This window comes from Phacochoerus africanus, chromosome 12, assembly GCF_016906955.1.
Source record: "Phacochoerus africanus isolate WHEZ1 chromosome 12, ROS_Pafr_v1, whole genome shotgun sequence".
NCBI lineage: Eukaryota > Metazoa > Chordata > Mammalia > Artiodactyla > Suidae > Phacochoerus > Phacochoerus africanus.
This window is the reverse complement of record NC_062555.1, coordinates 59,998,462-60,006,030: the sequence shown is the minus strand read 5'-3', so window position 1 is coordinate 60,006,030 and position 7,569 is coordinate 59,998,462.

The window sequence follows — 7,569 nt, the reverse complement described above, 5'->3', positions numbered from 1 at the left end:
CAGAAATATCAAGTATCTTTTTCAACTACAATGGTGTGAAACTAGAAATCAATTATAAAAAAACTATAAAATTCACAATATGTGGAGATTAAGTATGCTACTGAACAATGGTTCAACAAAGAAATCAAAAGTAAAATAAATTACTTTAGAAAATGTGAATATGACATATCAAAACTTGTGGGATGATGCAAAAGCAATTCTAAGAGGGAACAGATGCCTACTTTAAGAAAAAAAGTAAAATCTCAAACAGCCTAACTTCATACCTTAAGGAACTAGTAAATAAGAACAAATGACACCATCGTAGAAAGGAAGAAATAAAGATCAGAGCAGAAATAGAGACTAAAAATATAATAAAAAAGATCAATGAAATCAAGCACTGGTTCTTTGGAAGGATACATGAAACTGACAAACCTTTAGCTAGACTTACCAAAAAAATCAAGAGGACTCAAAAGAAGAAATGTAAGAGATGTTACAACTGATGCCACAGAAATAAGAATGATCCTTATAGGCTATGAATAATTAGATGACAATAAATTGGACAACCTAGAAGAAGTGGATAAGTTCCTAAAAACATTCATTCCAAGACGAAGTCAGGAAGAAACAAAGTATCAATAGACTGATTGCTAGTAAAGAGACTGAAGTAATCATTTAAAAACTCCCTAAAAAAACCAGACTTCACTAATTCTACCAAATATTTGAAGAATTAGTGCCAATCCATTTCAAACCCTTCCAAAACACAGAAGAGAAAGGAACACTTCCAAACTAATTTTACAAGACCAACATTGCACTGATAGCAAAACCAGAGAATACAAGAAATTATAAGCCAATATCCGTAGTCAACATAAATGAAAAAATTCTCAATATCAGCAAAACGAATTCAAAAATACATTAAAAGAATCACACACTGTGTTCAAGTGGAACTTGTTACAGTAATGCAAGGATGGTTCACTATTTGCAAAATCAATGTAATACACATTAACAGAACATATAAAAATCATATTAACTTGACTGATGCAGAAAAAGCATTTGATAAAATTAAACATCCATTTAAAAAAAAAAAAACCTCTCAAAGTGGGTATAGAGGCAATGTACATCTACATAATAAAGACCATACATTACAAGCTCATAGCTAATATCCTATATAATGATGAAAAGATGTAAACAATCCCTCTAAGATCAGAAACAAGACAAAGATGCCCACTTTTGCCAGTTTTAGTCAATAGAATATTGGTAGTCCTAGCCAGAGTAATGAGGCAAGAAATAGAAGGAGAAGGAAGAAATTAAACTATAGAGATGACATGATACTGTATATACAAAACCCTATGGACTCCACCTAAAACCTGGAAAACAAATGAATTAAGTAAAGCTGCAAGGTGAAACATCAATATACAGAAATCTGTTGCATTTCTGTATGCTAATAACAGAAAGAGATTGCTATAGAAAGAGAAATTAAGTCTCATTTATAGTTTCATCAAATAAGATACAAAGGAATAAATTTTACCAAGGCAATTAAAAGACCAACACACTGAAAACTATAAGGCATTGATGAAAGAAAGTGGAGAAGACACACTAAATATTTTGTGTCCATGAAATAAACCCACATATATATGGTTGATTAACTTATGAAAAAGTAGAAATATAAAATGGGGAAAGGATATTCTCCTTAATAAATTCTACTGGAAACTGGAGAGACACCTGAAAAAGAATGAAACTGGACCACTAACACCATACACAAAAATTAACTTAATATGGGTTAAAGGCTTGAACATAAGACCTGAAACCATCAAACTTGTAGAAGGGAACATAGGTAGTAAGTACGTTCCTTGACATCAATCTTGGCAGTGATTTTTTGGATTTGACATTAAAAGCAATAATAAAGAAGTGGGAATACAACAAAATAAAAAGCTACTGCACAGTAAAGAAACCAACAAATGAAAAGATAACATATGGAATGGGAGAAAATATTTTCAAATCATGTCTCATAAAGGGTTAATATCTAAACTATATAAAGAAACCCTACAACACAAGAGCAAAAACTCCTATATCAATTAAAAATGCAGAGGATTTGAATAGACATTTTTCCAAAAAAGACGTATAGCCAACAGATACACAAAAACATATTAAACATAGCTAATCATCAGGGAAAAGCAAAACAACCATAATATAACTGGATATTAGAGTGGTTATTTCAAAATGAGAAGAAATACAAGTGTTGGCAGGGATGTGGAGAAAAGGGAACCCCTGTGCACTATTTATTGGTAGGAATGTAAATTGGTGCAGCCTCTATGAAAAACAGTATGGAAGTTCCTGAAAAAATTAAAAACAGATCCATAAACTCCATTTCCGAGTATTTATACAAAGAAAATGAAAACACTAAAAAAGTGACATGCACCCCCATTTTCATTGAAGTATTATTTACAACACCCAAGATATGGAAATATATGCCCACTGATGTATGAACAGATAAAGAAAAAACCATATATATATACTTACATAAACCCACAATGGAATATTATTTAGCCACAAAAAAGAATGAAATCTTGATATGTGCAACGACAGACATGGATCTTGAGGGCATTATGCTAAATGAAGTAAGAGAAAGCTAAATACACAAAATCTCATACGTAGAATCTAAAGCATACCCAAAACACCCCTAAAACCACCAACCAAACTCATGGATGCAGGTTAATATTTGTTGTTGCTAGAGGCAGAGGATCACTGTTGGACAAAATGGGTGAATGTAATAAAAAATTACAGGCTTCCAATTAAAATGTACGTAAGTCATGGTAATATACACAATGTGATGATTATAGTTAATACCATTTTGCATATTTGATTAGGAGAATAAATATTAAAAATTCTTTTAAGAATTTTTATATAGTGATATTAACCAAATTTGTTGTAGTGATCATTTTACAATCTATGAAAATATTAAATCATGTTGTCCACTTGAAACTAATGTTATGTCAATTATACCTTAATTTAAAAATAGATTGAAAAAGGCTGAAAAGATTAATGAACCTGATTAGTTTTTCCAGATATGTATTTGATTTCTCATTTTATCTCACAAACTGTTAAATATATGAAATACCAAATTATGCATTTACATGCCTTTACTAATTTTGTCACAGTTCTCAAATCAGCCAGATTGAGCCATGTTGTGAACTGGAAAGAAAAGGATATTGTTTCCTTTACTGTAATTTTACCGTTTTATTAGACTGTTACAGTGGCAACTTTCCAATCTAGTTTTGAGAATAGATCCCTTTGTCAAGTTTGGTCATAATTTGGGCAAACCCTCTACATGAGCAGAACATAACTCAGTTATGAGGATGAAGATTCACTGCTTATTGTAGGATACAAAAATCCAGAAGTTTGACTTAATAAACTCACCAAATAAAAATGTCTCGGCTATAAAAATTTTCTCAAGGTCATTAACTTTTTTAATGACCTTTCACATTCTAAATTGCCTATATGACACTGTCAGTTTTTAATGAAACAATCATTTAAATTCATTCAGAAGCACAATTCTCTTACTCTGAATATTCTAACACATAAATTTTTAGGTAATTTATATAAGAATTACTACCAGTGAAAAGGTATACATTTGAATTCCTATGAAATACCTTAAACAAAAGCCTATAAGGCTAATAAACATGAGTACTCGTACAATACTAGAAACAGTATTTTATTTTACATTTTACAAGTAATTTGTAGTCTTCTCAGGTAAAGCTATGAACAACATGGTTTATTAATTTCAATGATTAAAAAAATTTAAATAGAAATGAGCGATAGATATGTTTATACATTACACAGTGAGAGGTTGTGTCTGTAATTAAAGGGCTATTTTCCCTGAAATTATCTTTTAAAAATAAAAATGTGTGAATAACAAGCTACCCCATACATTTTTAACATATTCTGATCAATGAAATGAGAAAAGTTCCTACAAATATCTCCAAAAGATCCTATAAGTGAAACTGTTGTTATAGAATCAAAAGAATTTAAGTTCTCATAATCTATTAACTCATAATCTAGGAGGAGCCATTTAATGAGATGGGCTTATCCTTAACTTGGCTACTTTCTAAACTCTGAATTACAACACCTCATTGCATAAATGGATTTAATCTTAGAGGAATGTGCTTTATAATTTTTAATTAATGCTTCTGACTAATAAGGCTGCAGCAATTTAGAGAAGGCTTTAAAATTATGTATTGTTTTATACTGGTTTAATTTTACCTTCATTTATCATGAAAAAATGATAGATAAAAAATGCACTTATACACACTTGTCATTACTCTAGGACAGTGTTCTTGGAGCTGGATGTTAGGATGGCTTGAGCCATTTAATCACCTAAAAAGCTTGTTTAAAACTCCCCCCCCCCCCATTCCACCCTCAGACTTGTTGAATCAGCAGCACCTGGTGTGTGGGTGTAGGTTGGAAATATGCATACAAAACAAGCAAAGTTGGTGATACTGATGGAGCTATCTTGAAGTGGCCCAGCTTTAGGGGCTGCTGCCATGTTTTTCTAAGGTGTGTTTTACCCAGCTTCTTTAAAGTACACGCTAATGTCCGATGTGTTATTTTGAGGCCTCTTTTTAAATTATGATTTGTGGAACTGCACGTAATGATGGCAATAACTAGAGTTAAAAATATCACTAAATTAGTCTAATTCCCGCTTAGATAGGTCAAAGCTACTCAAATGTGACTAGAGCACATACCTGAGTGACAACACTGGATTAGTCATTATACAACACTTTTCTGCTTCATGTCCTCCTTAACATAAAAATCTCACTCTTCATGAAGTTTCTGGTTCAACCCCTGGCAATCTGTGCCCCCGGCACCTTAGTCCCAGTTAAGGATCATAATCTTTTTTATATTCTCATTAGCTGTTTTTTTTGTTTTGCAGTTTTAAAGACGTAGAGTTTTGTTCCCCAAATACAAACTGTAACATATAACCTCCCTTTCTACGCAGCCTTTCTCTCAAACTTCCCCCAAGCCCTACAAGAAATGCTAACATCCTCATCAAGTTGAGAACCACATTTCTATTAAATACTACCATGTTTCAAATGAAAATTCAGATACTGATGCAAGCTCCATTAATCTAAAGACTCAGTTTTTAACAGTTTACAAGACTGACTCCACAAGTCATGAGGTTGGTTCATGCTGCTAGGACTCTGGGATATCACTTGAAATGAAGAAAGATCATTAAGTGGTTGTAAAGCCATGACTCATTTGTTGATTTCTCTGTATCTCTACCCTCTATTTGGAATCATTCTTTGGTGGGGTCTCCAGAAATTATCTGTATATTTTTATATGTCAGGTTTCCATGGTCATCATTTGCTAACTTACATCTCTATCTAGACCATGCTCCATTCTCACAGATTTTCAAGTATCTTCTGAGTCTTTAAAATGCAACATCTTGATTTTATCTTTCAATGTACTTTTCTCCACTCAAGCATGGAGTTCCTTCTCTCCTCTGACCTCCACATATTTTCTACCTTCATGTTTAGATACCATCAAGGAAACTATCGTATATGTCCTAAATCCTGGACTATAAGCATTCCTTGTCTGGACTTTGATCTTGGTTGCCTTTCATCGAGTAAGTTCAAAAGTTACACTTTATAAGGACTGAAGTTATTTTTCTTTTCTGCACAAAAGAGAAGTTTAAATGGTCTTTCAGGATTAATACAAAACATTTTATAAGTCAAAAGAAAAAGTAGCTAATGCATCTAAATCCAGTATGTTAGGAAACTTCTAGATGTCATGTGATTTAGGGGTTATGGAATATTTGCAAGCTATATAATGACAATATGGGGTAAGATTTCTTCTTTCGAGGACCTGCTTATTTTATTGAAGGCCCCAAGTGATATAGAAATCCTAAAACATAGAAGCATGAAGGATAATAGAAAAATGAACTGAAACTAAAATGCTATCAGAAAATTTAAGAAAGTCATAGAAATATTTTCAAAGTGACATCAGGAAGACAAAGTAGCAAATAGCAAAAACTACTGAGGGAGTACCAAAAAGCCAATAAGGAGGAAAATCTTCCTAAAAATGATAGATGATTTAATCAGGACAACTAGAATTAAATGAGGAGAAAATGCACAAAGGTAGTAAAATATATTAGACCAAATTCTATGCCTAGAAAAAAAAATGGGTTATTAGATTCTTTAATAAATGAAATCCTTTAAGTATTTAAAGAAACGAACAGACTTTTCCAGTTATGTGCAAAAGATATTAACAATAGCACATTAGCATTTATTAAAAACGTTTGATGCTCTAGACGATTCCAAAGCTTTCATTGGCTTTTTAATATATAAATTATACTATGGTTTGTTATTTTAGGTAGGTCATAGGATATATAAATTTGAATATTCATTTTCCTACAGAATTTAAATACTGCATATTTTAATGAGTCAGCCACAACACTGATATTCTACCACTAAATACAATGGCAACAAAATTCTGTTTGAAAGTTCCTCACTCTCAATAGGAATCTGTAGGAAAGCTCAAAACGAATAGTATTAAAGATTACTTTGGTTGCTCTTATAGTTTGTCATACTACTTATTAGATCAACATATTATCCCATGTATTTCCATAATAAAACACATGTTTAATAGGATGTTTTTAGGTATGCATTTAATGTAATACTGGTGATTATATTCCTTTTGACAATCTTTCTACAACATACTTTTTAGTATTATCAACAAATAAGTTATTTTAGACTGTTCTGGCAACTTACGGTATTAACGTACCTCACATCACAATGTATTTTCTATAGGGATATTTGTTCTAGGTTTAAAATTCAAGTGGCAGAGTTAGTTCTTTAAAACACAGGATTTTTACATTTTCCTCTTTAAAGATACTGGCTAGTTACTTGATCCACTTGGTTTTAAAACACTGTGAAGGGAGTCTGATTCAACCTGACCATGTCATTTCCATCAGCTCTATTTGAAAGCTACTTTAAACTTCTTTTCCATTAAAATGGAGATTGCCCATTCAATTACTCTGATAAGTATTTGTGTACTTATCCTTCTAGAATAGAATTTATCCAATATTTGGAACAAGGAACAGAAATGCTGTCTTTAAAAATTTGAGGGTTCATGTGAAGTGAATATCTCTTAAATTTTGGGTTTTATCTTTTCATCCTAACCCAATAAGGAGCACAGTAAAGAAGCCCTGAGATGACTGTGGTTGACATTAGCCTGTTTATGTGGACGTGTGGAAACTTGCTGGAGCCATCAAGTTTCAGTTGATTGTACAGCTGAGTTTTCACCACACCCTTTCACTTCTCAAGTTTTGCATCACACTGCATGAGCAATTCTGCCTCCTGTATATGTTGATTTTAACCATTCACATCTCCTGTGAAAGCTGGCCTTCATTCCATAGTAAACATTGCCGTACTTATAATAGCCTATTAACATTTCTCAAATTTAAGTAATGCATATTGAGTTGACATTATTTTTCCTTCTTACCAATAATATGTTTATAGGAAGTCAACTCTATGGTATTTTTTTATTGAAGAAACTAGAAGTGGAAATACAAGCTCTTGTAAGAAAAGTAATATTTAA